This window comes from Rhinolophus sinicus, linkage group LG03 (assembly GCF_036562045.2).
Source record: "Rhinolophus sinicus isolate RSC01 linkage group LG03, ASM3656204v1, whole genome shotgun sequence".
Lineage (NCBI taxonomy): Eukaryota > Metazoa > Chordata > Mammalia > Chiroptera > Rhinolophidae > Rhinolophus > Rhinolophus sinicus.
In genome coordinates this window covers 49,008,961-49,028,275 of record NC_133753.1, presented here as the reverse complement: position 1 = coordinate 49,028,275, position 19,315 = coordinate 49,008,961, and the positions used below count along the sequence as shown (strand labels likewise).

Here is a 19,315-nt window from a genome sequence, read left to right as displayed (position 1 = left end):
AAGCACATTGAGCTACCATTGGAGGGTCTGATACAGGCAAGGAGGCACAACACAATCAAATTTGCATTATGAAAAACATCATTCTGGCTGAAGTAAGGAGAAGAGACTGGACGAGGCCAGAGAACACCTACATATACCAGTTAAGAGGCTGTGAGAGTCCTGTGCAAGGGTGAAGGTGGCACTGAAGGACAGAAGGGGACAGATTACAAGGAAGATGTTTAAGATGCTAAATCAACAGGACAAGGTGTTAGGTATTTAGTATCAAGAGAAGAAACTAGGGAGGACAGTTGTGTCTGATTCCAGAGCTCTCTGGGAAGGCCTGAGCTTGAGATGAGAATTTTTGAGTCACCTAAAGGGAGATAAGTGGAACCATAAGGCGCATAAACTTGGCTCCATGAGAAGACGAGAAAGCCTGGAACTGAGTTTTCAGTAATTCCAACATTTAATAGCCTGACACCACATAACTAGAATCTAATCATAAGACAATACTAAACTAAGGGTCATTCTGAAATAATTGGCTTAGAATCTTCAACTGTGTCGTGCATGCTCAGGGAAGTCAATGAAAGTCTGAGGAACTGTTTGTCATGAAGGGAAACCAAAGACACATAACAACTAAATGTAATACATGATTCTAAACTGGAACCGTTTTGTTCTAAATGCACTATATATTACCTTTTTACATTTATCCATATATATCTGTAAGACATATATAAAGATTGGAATAACTGGTGAAACCTGAATGGGGTTGATGGATTTGAAGGTTGTAATATATTTCGAGATGATAGGACAAGAGGTTGGCCACTTACTCTCAATTGATTCAGAGGAAAACAAAGTTCTTTGTATTAGTCTTGCTACTTTTCTGTAAGCCATCGGGCATGACCCATTTGAGAAGGAGAGCAGATTGCCGAAGAGGAGGAATAATCATTGGTGCACAGGTTCTGAGAAGGAAGTTTCAGGCCAGACTTGCCATAGTCGTTATGTTGCGTGGGAGCATGAGTTGATCAGAGAAGAATAAAATTGTCATGCAGGATTGGGGCTCATGTCAAGATAGTGATTATGGACAAAACAATGATGTGCCTTTGAACTATGGTCAAGGACTTTAAAAATGTAGCATTTAAAACTGTTTCTTTAAGTGTATGTATATCCAACTTAGTAAACAGGTTTATGGTTAGTAATAGATAGACTATGTTTTAGGTTGTCTCTTCCTCAATTTTATTTGAGAAAAACTAAAATTACCAATTATGAAAGACATTGGAAAAATACATAGTTTAAAACTCACAATACAGTTAAATTCAGTATGTGTTGTGTGCGCATGCATGCATACATGTATATACACATAACACACACATTTCATTCTAATAAAATAATATCACAGGTTGCTTAAAATATCACCCAACACACTTCAAAACCAACAGAGTTTGCTTTAGTAACTGTTCAATACAGTTGCTGAATTAAACTGAATTTATTTACAAATTATTAGCCCCTAGACAATATTTGGGCAATGAAAAAGAATGTGTAAGAGAAACAACTATATAAAAATAGTAAATCCAAAGTTGTTATTAGCCAGCTGAAACACAGTTACAATATAAAGCAAAATTCTTTCTGAATATCATTTTCAGTGAAAAGAGATATTTATAAAATTTTAATTTATATTCTTTATTTTCCAGATCTCACTAGTGTCCAGGTGAACGTACCTTTATTATTCCTAGACGAAGACTCTATAATCTATAATGCTCATGAGGCATAACGCCTCCAGTTTATTTGAGTTATTTCTTTTCTGTTCTACACCAAATGGAAACACTCTTTTGATTCAATTTTACCTATGAAAGCATTTTTGAACTCACACATAACTAGGCTTAGCAAGCAACCAACTTCCTGGACTATCAGTAAAGATTTAGAATAGCGTACGGTTGTTTGTGTGTTCTGAACTTGCATGCATGAGGCAGTGAAAGATCTTCTTAGCACATTAGATGGGAAAGGATAGGGTTAGAACTGTATCTCCTGAGGTTTAGGGGTATACGTGATGCACTACGAAATGAAGAAAAAAATATGTGTAGCATGATTTTATTTCCATACCAAAAAAAAAAAAAAAAAATCCCAGGGAGACCCCTCATAAATGTGTATCCTTGCATACGTGCATCTGTATTAGCAAGGTAAAAGATGTAGCAGGATGTCTGTTATTACTTGTTCCATCATGATGTGCGGGGCGAGGGTACAAGAGTGGGACCAAAGAAATGCCTAGAGAACCTTTGTATGTAAAATATTATATGCAGATGTTTCTGAATAATAGCTGAAGATGTTCATAATTCTTTTCTCAATATTACTGACTTACTTTCACAAGAGTTAGAGGATATTTGTCCCTTCTACTTCTCCTGACAAGTATGGTCATTTTATCACTGATTACCTGAAAAGGTTTGCTTTTAAAATGGTCTTTCTGTGTCACAGAAGTGTGTCGTGAAAGGAATGTATTTTATGTAAGCTGTGCATGTCGAATTCATCACATGCTCTACCCACAAAGAACGCTTCAGTTAATTGACTGGTTAGCAAAATTACATGCAGAGTACTTGAAACTATGTAGAATTATAAAGAAAACCCCTCCAAGTGGCTCACATCACATTTAACCAATTATGGTTACCAGTTTTATGGATAATAAAATAAGCTACAAAATGTGGCCCAAACATAATCTAAAGCAAAGAGTTTAGAACAGAATAACAAAGACCCTCTTTCCCCACCCCCAAATGAAATAGAGGCCTGCAAATAGTACCTTTCTGGCCATGAAAATGAATCAATATGAGATTTTGCTAAACTTGCAAACTTAAATGTTAGAGAATAGAAATAATAAAAAGTTTGTTTCCAAGAAAACCACAAGCCACTAAAAAGTAAAAACCAAAAGTCTTTACCTATATTTGGGAAACAAAGCTTGCCTGCTCCACCTTTTCAGATGACAACCATGAGGAGTTTAATCGTATAATAGTATACCTAGGTTGGACCAAGTGTGGATGTTACAAGCATCTTGCATTCACAGTTAAAGTCATCCTGAAAAATTGAAAAGAGGCAGGAGCTTAGTTTGACAAACACTTAGGAGTTTTCTAACAGAGCCCAGACATCTACTGATTCCTGGCCTAGCTTTGCCAAAAGTTATCTCCATATAGACCATAGAGAACATTGTTTTCATTCATGGGTCGTAGAGCAATACAAAGGCTCTTTCAGTGTAGGGCCATGGCAGCAGCTTGGGGCAATAGTTAATTATGGTATCATTATTATTTATGTCTATATAAATATTGCATATTTATATAATATTTATATTATGATGATAGCTATCATTTATTGACTGCCTACTGTGTGTCAGGCACGCTACCAACTGCTTTATACACTTTATGGTATTTACTCTTCAAACAACTCTGCAAGGTAGGCATTACCTTTCCTGTTTTACAGAGTTGGAAATGGATTCAGATCTGCAATTGGCTGTAAGTCACTCAGTTGTTCAGACTCAGAGCTATCAGATTCTAAAAGTCCATGGTCTCTTCGCTACATCCAAGGAGTCTGGACAAATTGATCATGAAGCTTGGAATAGATTTCGGCTCCAGTTTGTGCGGACAAGACAAGATGGAAGAGGCAACGTGAGTTTTCGGCACACCAGGAGCTGCCTCAGGCAAGCAGGAGAGAGAAGTACTGAGCTTTCCTTTAATCCAGATGTTCCTTCTGTTCTGAGATTGTCTAATTCTTCCCAAAGATCTTTCTAGTTGAGTTCTCACTTGCTCATAACAAGAATGTGAAGCCTAACGAGAGAGATTCTCACAAAGTATACCTTAAGAGCCCCCAATTTGTAGCTTTATGCGCAAAAAAAAAAAAAAAGTCAAGTCATCCCATCAGTCAGACCCTCCCCTCTTGTAAGACCTCCTGCCATTTCCTTCCTCCAAATCCATCACCAACCAAGTGAGAAATAGGGGATGATTATTCCTTTATCTTTAAACTGACCTAGATAAGTAGCCTCATATCAACAAAGCACTCAAGGCTCCAGATTTTGTTAATTTAACACTGGGTCGTCTCCTAGTGTTATTTACAGCTGTGTTGTCCAGTTTAGTCGCCACCAACCCATGAGGCTATTGAGCACATGAAATATAGCTAGCTAGTCCCAACTGAGATGTACTACCAGTGTGAAAAACACACCAGACTTCAAAGACTTAGTAAGAAAAAAATGCAAACTATCTCATTAACAATTATTTTATATTGGTTACATGCTGAAATAGAAATATTTTGGATAGATGAGGTCAAACAAAATATAGTACCCAAATTAATCAGTTTCTTTTTACTTTTTTAATATGGCTACTAGAAAATGTAAAATTACATATACCACTTGCATTATAGTTTTATTGGACAGTACCGGTCTGAAAAGAAGGCTTGCCAATGCTGTTTAAAGACTGCTAAAATTCTGCATCATATACAGGCTCTTTTTGTTTCAGTTTAATCCCAGAAGGAAGGACTATATTAAAACTGCAGCTATATTAAATCCTTGGTGTACTGAGACTAAGGGAAAAAAAGAGAAAGTAAGTGCATTTGAAAGAACAAATGAAAGTAAGAGAAGGAAGCCAAAAGGAATATCAAGCATTTTCTATTAAAAATGTGACTGTTGATCTGTTTGGTGGCATAAAGTGCTTTTCAAAAGAACGTAGACAGTAAGTTAGAATTACGTTTCTTCCTGACTCACAAGGTTGAGTCAAGTACAATATCTACAGGGGCTATTCCTGGACCTCAGTTGAAAGTCGCTGCCTTTGCAATTGTTTATCTGATCACCTCTGAATGATAATTATAGCTCATTGTTGTTCCCCCTTAAAAACCATTGACATCCATCCAAAAAATTATAGTTACATTTCAGGGAATATTTATGCGATATTTATAGCTTGTGAAGAATACCCTGGGGAACTGCCAGTAGGAAGGATTAGTTATCAATTTCTCATTCTTCAAGTTTAAATTTTCTTGAGATTCATATCCAAAGGACATTTTATAATCCTACGTAATGCTAGTGTGTGAATATAATTTGGCATACTGGTCAAGTTCAAAGACACACCCTTTTATTTTGTAAAATGGGGAGAAAAATCCTGGTTGATTTCCACTAAAAATGCAGTAGACCCCCCCCCAAAAAAAAAAAACCCACTCAAAGAAGTAGTGTTACATACTTGAAGAATTTTTTGAAGTTAGCCAAGAAAAATAAAGTAAAACCAAGGAGGAAAAGTTAGGGTTTCAATTTCTGGAGATTGTACTTCCTGGTAATATAAAAACAAAAGTTAAATTCAGAGAGATTCAACTCTGAAGTTAGCATTGCATAAAAAACAATAGGAAATATTTAACTATGTGCATATGTTTGTACACAGACAGAAATAGATATAAACAGACCTTAATTAGCGTTGTAGACTTTAATTATCTTTGTACAGTAATTGGAAATGGTTTTGTTCTGATTTATTCCATAACGCTTACTGTGTTCTGTTAACAACTAATTTTTTCCCCCTTACAGCCCGTAATAGAAGGCTTTTACTGCACACTTTATTGCATCTGCTTCTCATTTAATGACCATTGTTCTGGTCTGTCAGAGCAAGCAGCTATACAACGTCTCAAATCTGCAAGATTAAGCAAATATTTTGACAATGCTTAGATTTTTCTCTTTCCTTCCTTTTTTTTTTTTTAAACAGAACAAATAAAAATAAAAAAGGAACTTTTTTCTTACCCACACAAGGTTAGAAGAGTTCTTAATCGAAAGAACATAAAGAACAGGCAGCAGCTAAATGTACTTCAGGTAGCAAAAGACATCAAGCAATTTTCTGTCCCATTTCACTTAAGAGTCCTAAGAATCCTGCCTGAACCACACAGCTGGGGTCACAAAGCATTCCCAGGCTGCAGGGAGGTCGCTGGACCCCTGGGGCAAACCATCCGGAGGCTTTTCAATTGTGACTAGCTTCTAGAACTAAATGGGAGCCTCCAGCTCACCTTGAATGGCCACAGTAGGAAAGCTGAATGATAGGTGTCTGAATCACTAAGATTGAAAAAAAAAAAAAAAAAAAAAGTTCATGCTACAAAACTGCAATACTACCTGATGGCTTTAAGACCAGGATTGTGATTCTTCCCATAGACAGTGACTAAACATACAAGAATGGAAGCTTTTATGAGAGATTAGAGAGAGAAAAAGTTGGAAGGAGTTATGGAGAATATCTATTCACCCATAAGGCAAAAAATAAACAAATACATCAACAAAAACATAAAATAGAAATAAATGCCGTTAACTATGTGAGGTGATAAATGTCAACTAAACTTACGGTGGCGATCATTCTACAATACTTACATCTATCACATCGTCATGTTGTATAACTTCAACTTACGCAATGTTATATGTCAATTATATCTCGATAAAAACTGGGGTGGGGGGCAGAAATGCTAAGAGGTAATGGCGGCCCTGGTAGATGGAGGTGCTGTGGTTGTCACTGATAATGAGGGGAAGGGTAAGAAAAAGAACTTAAAAGAAACCTTCATAGTAGTATAGGAAACAAATTACAGAAAGATAACTAGGAATAGAAAGCAAGGTGAAGGCAAGGGTTGAATTTACTCCAGAGGCATTAGCCTCTTAAAACTTTCAGGTGGGGAGGCGCTCCTTGGAGGCTGCATCTGGCAGGGAAAATTTTTGCAAGAAAGCATTTAGATTAGAGCTGACAAAATTCTGCCAGACAGACACAAAAGATGACACAACATGGATGGGCCATAAGAGAGCATCAATGAGCAACGATAAAGCAGGCAGAAAAACTCTCTGGAGGAAATACAGGTTTGTCTGGTTGCCATTAGATTGCTTCAGCTCTCCATTTACGACAGTGAGGAGACTACGAAGCAGGAAGTGTGCTTCAGAAAGCTCAAGTGTAACGCCATGACGTTCACTGATAAGCCACGGGCAAACTGCCTGTATTTGTGGAAGTCCTGTGAAGGGCGCCTTCCAAACAGTTCCTTCTCTGCTAATACCACTGGCTGAACCCTTAATTGGAGCAGGTCTGTGCCTTTTAATGAACACCCTTGATGAGCTCTCCAGACTGTTCCATTAAGAACTCATTCTACCGGAAAGGCATGATAATTCTCTTTAAAAATGTTTTCATGTTACCACTGCCAGTTATTTCTAAAGTTCGGCAGTACAAGGAAACAAAAACTCGAAGCCTTGACTTTATTTTAGAAGTCTCAAAGAATGTGTCTACCTTAGAGCAGAGATTTATAAAGTTGTAGTATTGAAATCACTTGTCCTCCACCTACTCACAAAACAAGAAAACAAACCAACGTCAAAGCTCCTGAAGCACAGAGCAGAATAAAAACTCTTCATGCAGATTTACTGGCTTCAGCCTAAAGAATCTGCATCAGCAGGTCTGGGGTTATCTGTACTTTTAACAAACATTCTAGGTGATTTTGATGCAGGGGGACCAGGAACCAACCTTGAAAAGCTTCTACCAAGATGAAATATGGTAAATGGCTTAAGAGTGGGGTTTGCAGCCGGACTATAGGGGTGCCAGTCCCAGTTCTACCACTTCCTAGCTGTGTAACCTTAGAAAAATTACTTAACCACTCCATGCTTCAGTTCCATTATCTTCAAAATGGAATAATGGTAACACTGTGAAAAAACTGCAGAATATGCAAAGTACTTCTTAGCACAGGCATGTGATAAGTGCTCAAAAAAAGGTTAGCTGCTATTACTAGTGGATTCACCCCAAAGTGCTCTCAACTAATGAGCCAAATCTGGGGGGAGAGGGTAAGGTTGAAACAGAATTCAACTGAATCAATGAATGAATGCATCTCAGCAATCATAAAATCAAATCCTTCTTAAGTATCCTTCCACCATTGTCTCAGCGGGTCAGTGTGGTTCAAGAAGCTGTGCAGACTTCCTATACAATATGGACTTCCTGTAGCACAATATTTCCTAACAACCCTCTTGGGCACAGACACAGCTCCAGGGCAGGAGACAATTCAACGGAACCACCAAAAGCACATGTTCACTGCCTTACTTCCTGGAAATCCCATTAAGCACCAGTCTCAGAAGAGATGACCTCGCAATGCAAACCCAGTTAATTCAATTCAGCAAGCATTTATTGAACCCCTGCGATGTGCCAAGAACTCCAGTAGATGGTGAGAATGACAAAAGAGAAAAAACAACCCTGTCCTCAAGGAGGTCATAATCTAGAGGGCAAGAGATGCCAAGTAATTTTAAGGTAAGTTCACCTGAGATGAATGCTCTCCTAGAAGATGGAAGCATGCCACGTGAACACAGAGGAAGTCGTAATCAGCTCTGATGGGGGCAGTTCGAAAAGGCTTCCCTGAAGAGCAGACATAGCATGCCATTATAAGAGATCAATAAGGCAAGCCTATGAAATTGTTTAATGACTTTTTCATTAATTGAAACAACCCAGAAAAAAAGCCTGTGGGATCATCCCTGTCTCTGAGTTAACATGGGTGTGCTTAAGAATTGATTAAATTTTTGTTGTTACTATAACATATCACATTTTTAAAAACAAGTATGAACATTTATCTACTGTTCTGATCTTCTTCAAAGAGAAAAAAGATCCAAGAATACTTTATTTTTTTCAAAGGCAAACCCTCCAAGTAACAATGTAAGAATGGCAAATGACTGAATGTCTTACGGACTAGTCTAGTGGGCCAAAGCAGAACCCTGAGAAGGCCCGTATTTGTTTTATGTATTATAGCAATAAGACGGAGCACTAGAGTTTTTTCCTTTATATGGCTGCCTCTTTCTACCTGACTACAATCACTAATAATTTCTTCAGACCAGCACAGGAAACAAGTATTGATCACAATAAGCCACAGCATCCACAAACACCTGCTACAGCAAGTTATGGTCTCCATGGAAACCCTCCAATAGAACCAATCTGAATTCAATTTCAGAAGTAATGAGAGCAGATAATTTTACACTCAATCAATCACTGTCAGCCGCCGATATCAGCCAATCAGTCATTATGTCAGTCAGTCACACTTTCGACAAACTTCTTCTGTGGCATGGTCAGACGAGAATGTTTTGACATCCAGAAGCAACACAATCAAATTGGCTCATCTTTCCTGGCAAGAAGCCAAAGACACAGCCGGCCCTGCATTGTAGTTTGCAAAGGCAATAAACAGACAGGCCAACCAAAATACACTACGGTTATGGAAGATTCTAGACAGCAATTTCAGTAATTCTTAAGACACTTAAGACAGAGAAGTACTTTAGACCCAAAGGTCATGTAGTTTAATCTTCTCGTTTAAACATGAAGAGGACCAGAGAGTTTAAAATGTCTGCCCAAAGCTACAGAGCTCATTGAAGATAGCCCAAGACTAAAACATGACTTTTCTCCCAGGCCGGTACTCCTCCAGGATGTCATGCTGCTGTTATTAAATGCCTTCCTTTTTTGTGGCAAGAGGGTAGGGATAGTTGAAGGTCACGTTCCAATTCTAAACAGAGAGCCCATGGTCTGTGGGAAACTCACAGGGTACTTGTGAGGCTTGTGTTTTGGAGCCACCTCAAACCTCTGTCTGGGGTTAGTATGTCCTTGGGCAAGAAAACTTCTGGTTTCTAAGGGGGAATAAAAGACTCTGAAATACTACAGGGCTACCAGATCATTGTTACAAAAATGACATTTTGATGAATTTAGGGCAGGACGACCAGGAACACACAGATTGAATTTCCCTAAAAATGCATAGCAGTGGGAGGTAAAATCTGAGGGGGAAAATCTGCTTCTGGCAAATATATTTGGGCTCTTGTCAAGCTCAAACACTAGGAAAGTCATTGTGGACTTGTGAAGAAACTGAACGGCGTTTGGTGCAATGATCCTTTGTAAATATAAGTTTAGTTTTTGGAACTCCCAAATATTCCTGATTCCTCTGCATTTTCTCTAACAGATGCTTTAATCGTTTTCTTTTGTACCGCGTTATTGCTCAGAGACAGTTTTCTGAGAGAGATAACCACATTCTTTTCGATAAAAATGGATAACTTGATGTTTCTCAATCTTTAAGGTGCACAAGCGCCTACCAAAGCTGTTCAAAACTAAGATCCTCAGACTCCATCTCCAAAAATCCTCATTTATTTAACAGGCAGGGTTGGCCCCAGGAACGCCCCGATCATTTTGATGCACTTTCTCTGCCAACTGCTTTGGAAAACATTGGTAACTGATGATATTTGGTAAAGGATTGGGGTCATTTTTTGATGGTGGTTTTCCAATCAAATTTCTTCCCAGCTACTTTCAACTCATGAAAGTGTGTATCATCTGTATCACATAAACACAGTTTTAATGGGTATGATTACAAGCTTTTACACAGACATAATCATTTTCTATTTGGTGTAAGTAGGCTTTATCTTAAATAAGTAGATGGTATATAGGACACTCATTCATCCCATCAAAATCTGTCTAATGCAAATGAAGAGGAAAAGCAGAGCAGATATATGGCTTCAGGCTTGAGGTAAGGCCAGTAATTGCAGCAAGAGTCGTCTGCAAGCTTGAACACGAAACGGTTGCTTCATTTACCTACCCTAGTCTGTTTGCACGACCTTAGCTCAAGCTACCTATTATCTTCTTGCAAAACACCAATACAAAGTTTTTGTTTAGTTCTAGATCAGTAATACTGATCCTTTCCCTGCATTTCCTTCTTAGCTCAATTTTTGTTTTTTTATTTATGCATTTCAGGACGTTTGTTGGGTCTTGAAGTGTGTTTAAATAATGACAAATATATTGTATATACACTAGGCAGACAGTCCACTCTATAAGGACGCAGTTTTCTTTTCACTATTGTATCCTTTGAACATGGCACACTGCCTGGCATGTTGTAAGCACTCAATAAATATTTGTTGACTAAGTCAATGAATAAAAGGACGGATAGATGATAGACATGTACAAACTCACCTGTTTGGATACTGTCTGAACGAATAAAGGTAGTTTGAAAGATTCAGAGTTCACAGTGTTAACCAATGATTACTCATTTTTCCAAAGGTTGTTCTTATCGATAAAACTCTTGTTGAGGTGTTGTTTACCCCATAGAAACCCAAAGCAAATAAAGTATCTTAAACATGCCCTCCTTTGTAGTACCAGCTAGCATACAGATTTTTCTTCCGCTCACTTCATTTTTGTGGTGACTTACACAGAAATATTATTGGAAGCCAAAATAACTCTTGGGAGAGTGGAGGGGAAACTGGGAAGGGGATGAGGAGATTAATAAAAACAACAGCAAACCTCACCAAGGTATTTAGCAATGGGCGCTCTAGAAGCCTGTGAAAATTCAGACATCTTTAAAACCTTGCTTTGCTTCATCACAGCAATCATGCCAGGCTCAGAGCCTCCATGCATCATTCAGATGACAGCGGCCACCCTTGGGAAGTTTATTTGTCACGCTGATGGGTTTCATGGCCTCATACCAATGCCTTCACAAGAAACAACTTAAAATCCCCTCAAAACAAGCGCACCAAATGAGATATGAGCTCATGAGCTGTTAGAGATCCTCCCCATCTATTAGGGAAAAGGAGGGAGGGAGGAGAATTAACCCTTGTTGGGAATCCATTGACTACCAGGTGTCGCACTAACCTCTTCACGCACAGGATACCGTTTGATGTTTATTACCTTCCAGGAAGTAGTATGTTCATTTCTTTAGGGAATCGGGACTCAGAGACCTCCATCCCCATGACCAAACAGTGAATCTGGGACTAAAGTAATAGCAAACATTTACTGAGGGATTAATCAATGTTAGTCATTGTTTCATGTGTGTTAACTATTAACTCATCTAGTCCTCATTTCAACCTTATAAGGTGGGTACCTCTGTGCCCTTTTTAGAGGCCATACAATAAACACAGAGGCTAAGTAACCTTTCCAAGGAGTCACACCTGGTAAGTGGCAGAGTTAGGGCTGGAACCCAGACTGTCAGCTTTGGATCTAAGCCTCTTAACTAACACACCTAACCAGTTTCTACAATAGGCTCTAGATTGGCGTTTTTCCCAAAGGCCAGATTCTTTCCAGGATACAACTCTGATTTATATTTCTGGAGAAAATAAAAGAGCCACACCTCAACAATAGCCTACTAGACTCTTTCAGCACTATAAATCGTGCTTTTTTATTATACAGAGGGTGTCAAAAAAAAAGTATAACATTTTAAGAAAGAAAAACTGCATTAAAATTGTAATACTTAATATATACTGATAACAAACAATGAAGACAAGTCACGTTTGACCTCTGCAATTACAAGAGGTGCTCAAAGTGGTTACCATCAGCATCCAGACACTTCTGATTACCATGAACTACTGTTTGAGCAACGCTGACCAAAGTGTCCACTTGTATACATTTTTTTTGACACCACCGGTACAGATATGCTATGTGTTTATAACTAAGGAAACCATATAATGTATTGTTAAACTAAGGCTCATCTGAGAGTGAAAGGGCACACAATGAATAATTACCCAAGGACTATTGTAACCTGAAACTGTCCTAGGTGAAAACGGTGGCCTGGTTAGCCGAGTAATGAATATGTGGTCCATACACACATGATTAGATACAGTCACTTTCAGACACATTCTGATAAGATCAGCGGGACTACAGATGTGACATTAAATGCTTTCTGACACTGTGCAACCCCATCCTTCTTCCCATCCTAAGAGCGACTAGCCCTTTCTTTACCTAACACATTCCTTTTAACTTGTTTTCTCACAAATGACTGCGTGTAATTGGTCAGCCACAAGAGATTAATTTGTACTGAGCTGGCTGGGCAGACACCGTGATAACTCAATAGCGGCTGGTGCCTGTGCATGGGCCAGCATGTTTTCTTACATAAGCCTCTCTCCCTCCTTCCCAGGCCTGCTTCTTTGGAAATTGCCAGCCAAGCCCTTCAATTACCTCATTTTTGCCTGCCTGCAGGAATTCTGACTTGTAGTTTTTAGTTTCCTTGTGGGCCCTTTTTCTTTTGCAAATGGAAATACTAGTAAAGACACCAGACTCCCCGCCTAAAGCAATACAGGAAAGAATTGGGGTATTGGGGTGCATCCCTAGCAGGGAAACCCAAAACTGAGCAAGAACAAGATTATCTAGATCCTGCATCTCCTTCACATTGATTACAACTATAGTCAGACACAGAGAACAGGTCATGGGAAACGGAGATATTGCTGATGACGATCAAAACACACACTTCTAAGAACGTATGATGTGCTTTACATAGACCATCTCATTTAATGTTCTCTCAACTCTATATGGCAGGTACAATTATCATCCCCATTTCAGGGATGGAAAAACTGAGACTTAGGGCAAAAACTCTGCCTGAAGTCCAACCTAGGCAGTTTGACCCAGAGCCAACACTCTCACCCACAGGGCTTTGCCATTCACATGCACAAACCAACCCCAGATAACAGAACATCTGAGACAAACAGGACAGGAGAAACCCGTGCCTCCCACCTCCTCATCCCACAGATGAAGACTCCAGTTCAGTCCTTTTTCCTCCTCCAGAAAACACTTGTGCAGGACTTCGTAAAAATGAAATGAGAGGTCAGAAAGCTACATACAGTAAGAAGTGCTATATAAACGCAAACTGTTATCACCACACAAGCCTTCAAACTCTATTTGAAAATTTATTTCACTCTAATAGAGCCATTTAATACTTGGACATAAGGCACAGGGCCTGGGCAAACTCCACCTACCATGGAAATGCATCTTGTCTATGCTTGTCACACAGTTATCTCCCAGGTGGTCACATCTGCCACATCCCAATGCACTGTCAACAAGGATAAAGTACCTTCAAAACACTATAAAAGCACCGAGTAGAGGGCATAGAGAAAACAGAAGAGGGGAAAGTCATGAAAGCAAAAGGATTTTTTTTTTTAATATATATCCCCAATCCTCTAACCTGGTCCCTTACTTCTGATTGGCTGGTAGGACAGGTGGAAGTGGTGACTCATAGGTACCTTGTAACCTTCTCCCATTGCCCAGTTTTCCTGAGCAGGCTAGAGTGTCAAGAGAATTTGCAATGATACACGAGTCAGAATTCCTTTCCTAGAGTAAAGCTGTGCTAAAGGGTTTGATGTAAGAAACAAACCTGGAAAGCTCCACAAGAATGGACCCCAGGCTCTTCTCCCCCAACCCCCAACTCACCAGTGGAGTTTAAGGAGATTCCATCGTAATGAAGCAGATGGGTACAACATTTGGGATGGAAAGGAAATCTGACCCACCCAAAAGCAGTCAGTTTTCTCTGGAAGGAAGAAACTGTGCTTGAGCTGTGAGATTTCTCTTTCATTTTTTCACACGTGGGTGGGAAGTGAGCTGGTCTAAGATTCACGTCATGAGGGCTGCTCTTCACTCAAGGGGACCAGGTGGCCCTGTCACTAGAGTCCCAAGTCCTGGAGTGGCAACTTCTGCTCTTCTCACAGTCACTTTGCTGAGCTACCCAGTGACGAGGGCACCTGGACCTGTGCTAATATGGTAGCCAACAGCCACACATGGCCGTGAGCACTTGGAATGTGGCTACTCCACACTGAAATTTGTTGTAAGTGCAGAAGCCATGCCAGCTTTGTGAATCTCTCAATAATGTTTATATTGATTACATGTTAAAATATTTTGCACATACTGTGTTAAATAACACCTTTCTTCAAAATTAATTTCACCTGTTTCTTTTTACTTTTTTAAATATGACCATAAAAAAATAAAATTGCATAAGTGGCTATCATTGGTGGCTCATGCCGTATTTCCACTGGACAACACTGGTCTAGAGTCTTGACAAGTGCGAAAGGCTTCCTCAACCATCAGCATCAGCGTCAACTGGGAGCGTGAAACAAATGCAGCCCCTCAGATCCCAGCCCAAACCTACTGAATCAGAATCTACACTTGAACAAGATCCCGAGGCAATCGGCACGCATGCTAAAGTTTGAGAAGCATGGCCCAGCACTCTTTAGGCACCTGAGAAATATCTGTTGAATGAACAAATGAGGTATCTCTAGGACATTTCTTCACACAGAAGACTTGGAGAAAGGGTAAGGCCCTTTCCTGGCTTTCTCGTTACCTCATTAACATTGCTGTGTTCACCAGCTCAATCACCTTTCATTTTAGCAGGCCCTCTATAGAATCTGGCCTTGAGAAATTGTGGTCCTTGAGGAAGTGTGGTCCATATCCCAGGATCTGGTTAGAAATTTAGAATCCTGGATCCCTCCCTAGGCCTACTGATTTGGAATCTGGACTACAAATAGACCCCCAGGTGAATCGTGAACATGTTAAAAAGTTAGAAACTGGAGTGTAAGAAACAGTCTCTCAATTGCTCCCTGGAAGCAAGAAGGCTGAGACCAATCCAGAGGGTGGGGCAGGTGGGTACTTTGAGACTCTCGAGATCCCCCATGCAGCACCAGGTAGAGAGGAGGAGAAGGCCTTCGACAGGGCAGCGGGAGCAGAGGAGGACAGGGCAAGGCTGGCGCCCCAGCATACCACAGTGACCTGCAAATCAAAGCTCAGACAAGGGATTCCTCTGCACCCCAACTCTCCACTTCATTCCTTTCTAGACCTACCATCCTCAACAAATGGACTGTCTGCTCACGTTAGCTATAAAAACACAGAAGAAACACAAAGCGGGTTTTGTTTTAATCAGAAGCAAATGCTCAGCGAAAAGGATGTCATGGAATGCAGAGAGCACCAGTCACAACTACCGTCTCTGTCTCCTGGCACTCTCTCCCAGCCATCCACAGCTCCCCATGCAGCCAACCTCAGAGCAGAAAAACAGAGGGCTAGAGGGTCGGGGCGACGGTAGAGAGAAAAGACAGCAGAGATTGAGAAATCGAGGAACAAGGAGATGAAAAAAAGAGGAGGAATGGACAGGAAGGAGCCAGGTCCAGGAGAGTCCATCAGAAGCTGTGTGTGCCTGGGTATTGCGAGCCGGGGGATAGAGAGCAAAGGAAAGAGGAGAAATATGAAGGTGTGTCTTCAAACCTTCAATGAATTCCCCTTTTGATTAGCATGAGGAAGAAGAGGCATCTGAGTGTGACCAGAGGACATAACAAAATAGGAATGATCCTTAGGCAAGTTCAACCTTCCTCCACCCCATTCTAGCAAAACATTATCAGCTCTTTCTTATTTCTGACAATTGTCCTAAGGGGACAGGCTCCCCCAGGAGAGGTTGTGGGATACAGCGGTAGGTTTCTATTAGTGATAAACCTCTGTGACGGGGAAGGTAGACACAGCACATATGTCACAGCCATCCTGCCTGCTGACACCTGGAGCAGCTTGGAGTTCCACCTGAGCGAGCCAGAGGTCACCACAAAGGTCGTCATGCAGTGAGTGGAGGACGCTCCCCAGGCTCCCACACCAAGCAGCAAGATCCTGTGCCAGTTGTTGCTCAATGTTTTGTTTTGTTTTTTTCAAAAAAACCAACAACTCCAGCTGGACTGGACTTGGTGGGGTAATATGCAGCAGGACGCAGCACTGAACTGGAGCAAAGGAGCCAGCATCATCACCAGCAGAGATTCCAAGAGGCCTTCAACGGAGAGGGAAGGACAACCTCATCTGGGTGAACTATTCCTTGTTCTTGTGACATCGAGGCTGCTGTGACAAAAGGCAAAGGCCCTCTAAGGTATTCAGAGGCAGATCCTGGCCAGACAGCACACCTTGTCAAGGTGGAGTTGACATTTTTAAGCTCGAGGTCCTTCCTTGAGAGCGTCTTCTGCTCGAAGTGGTTGTCTTGGTTTGACTGAGCCTGGTGGGGTAGCCTGCTGTGCTCCTTCTAGGCAACTCCACCCAGAACACGCTCAACTGGAATGGGGCAGCTAGCCATACTGTAGCCAGCCACAGTGTGTACCTGTAAACATTTTCTGCTTGTCCTAGAAGGGGCAGGGGGCTCTAGCGTGCTGGAAAGTGACACCCCATGACCTCATCCTGGCAGCACAGAGGGTCTTCTGTGACGCAGTGAGAGAGTGGGTTCTGTCGGTCTTCACGCTCAGGATCTGAACCACATCCCGGCCATCAGCTGGCACGTGGCCTGGGTCCCCCAAGAGAATCGTCTGCACAGGACTGGGAAATAAGGCTGGTTTACCCAGGGACTGACTTGTGTTCCGCCTTTTGAAGGATTTCAAAAGGAAGACCACTTTTCTCATTCTATACCCACATTTTTCCTTAAGAGGAAAACAACAGGGCTTGGGGTTTCGCAAGCAGGAAGGAATAAAATGCATTAAGACCACAGAAGTGCCTCTAGAGGGCCTGGTAATGACAGCCTCCAATGCATTCTCTACCTTCTCAAAAGGGCAATTGGAACTTCTCCTTCGAGTGTCTCTTGCCTTGTTCTCAAGAAATGCATCTGAACGAGGGTGCCAGGAGTGGTCAAGAAAAAACGTCCATGAAACATCTGAGGCAACGCTAGCTTTTGGCTACATTGCTCCATGCAAAATATGACAGTTTTACATTTTTCCTTTGGGCATGTCTGATAATACACAAAAAGTCCTACTCCTTTGTGGCGCCATACTTGTTCATATCCTAAATAGGCACGGAAGGAAAAGCAGAGGAAGCGTGGGTCCTCTGGCCACAACTTTTTATGCTTGGTTTCCCCAGCAGTCAAAAGAGGACATAGTTATTTATTCCTTAAGCATTTCTTACAGGCCCATTTTCCAGGGTAAACCATCCTAACTAAGGTATTTGTTCCCACGGGGACAAAAAAGAGTTATAATAAAACTGTAAAACTCTCCAGGAGGCAGCAATGATTCACGTGTTTATGTAACCGTGGACTTACATATGGCTTTGGAAAAGAGAGCACGGGCCTAAAAGGGGCTCCCGGCATCTTAACAAAGTGTGTGACCCACATGTTCAAACCTGTGCTGAGAGTCATCTTGACATATGTGCATTTTAACTCACATCCTTCACGGCTTCTTTCCTTTATATTAAAACAAAATAACATCAACAACATGTGAAAGGAAAAATATGCTGGTGTCACTGGTTAAATTTCATGAGCTCTACTTCACATGCTCTCGGCCATAAGCTTTTGATAGCGTGTTGCTCAAGTTGCCCAGTTTCATTGAACCAAGTGTCCACTTTATCCCAGGAAATGAGAGCTAACACTGTCCTGCTTTCCTCTTTCCCGTTAGCCAGGCCTCCGGGGAGACCAGCAGCTCAGCAAGACCAGGAAAGTGACGCCAGGGTCTCTGCCCTCTGTGAAGAGCCACATGGAGAGGAGGACAAGACTCTTTTCCATGAGGGAACCACATCCCTCTGGCCCCGCACCCCAAATCTCCTCATGGTAGCCCTCACCCCCAAAGCCCAGTGAGCATCGTGACTGAGGAGCAGACCTGATTCTGATGAGTCGGCTTGACAGAGACAATCTGCTGGCATGTGCAGTTTTAGAAATTTCCTAAGAGCAGGACACAAGGAGACTTTGACGTCAATTCCAGCAGGACCCATACAGTCCCCTCGAACAATTGTCCTCTGTGTGGGAAGCCTAAGGGGAGGCTTTAAATAGGAGCTGGCATGGAGAAGGGGGTTGGGGCTTCTTATTTACGGTCTCTTCTACTTAAGACTTGGCTCTTCTAGCACACACCAAATCCTGGGGCTTAATGGGAGTTGAGAGCCACTTCTGGCCTCACCCTCAGCCAGGGTCCTCTCGCTGCAAACACAGAATCACCTTTGACCTCTTCCTCCACACCATCTTTCATGTCCGTTTTCCATCATGCCTTTAGATTATGCATGAATCTCCACCCATAAATCCTTACTTTGAAACAAAATGCCCACTGAGGCAGCTACTCGCAGGCATTTCCCCTGGACACCCCTCCGGATCTGAAACTTTCCTGTCCCAATACCACATCTGCTGAAGCCGACTGGACCTGAAGTGCTGGCGGCTCAGTGTTTTCGGAAACTGTGGAGAGTTCTCTTGCCACAATTCTCTTGTTGTCGTCAAAAGCAATTACATGTTCCAGATGATGAAAAGCACTGTCATGAAAAGCTGGCACAGCAGCCACGGAGACAGATGTATTAAACCACACAGCTTCTAAGAATTCCCACTTATTCTGGAGCCGAACACAGAGATGAGCGTTGTGATGTCCCCTTCTCCAACACCCTCCCATTTGGCTGTTAGTGCCTACGGCTTATTTCTGATGAGGTACTAAGTTCTTTCCGTGGACAAACAAAATTGCAGGAAGTGGTCGTCATACACGTCCACGTGCTCAAACAAAAGTAACAATTTCGTAAATGCAAATTATCATTAAAAATACAGTAGGTTTGACAGTAGTGAGTCAACATAAAGAAATCCAGCATTTCTAACTGGTGACATGAGAAACACTGGTCTGTGAGATGTTAACTGATAGGCTATGAAAAACATACTC

General features: G+C 41.3%; 1 protein-coding gene across 2 annotated transcripts in view; it reads right to left on the bottom strand.

The window, feature by feature from the left end:
* Window positions 1-19,315, bottom strand: part of RORA (RAR related orphan receptor A) — a 687,196-nt gene that overhangs the window by 492,732 nt on the left and 175,149 nt on the right. The window lies entirely within an intron of this gene.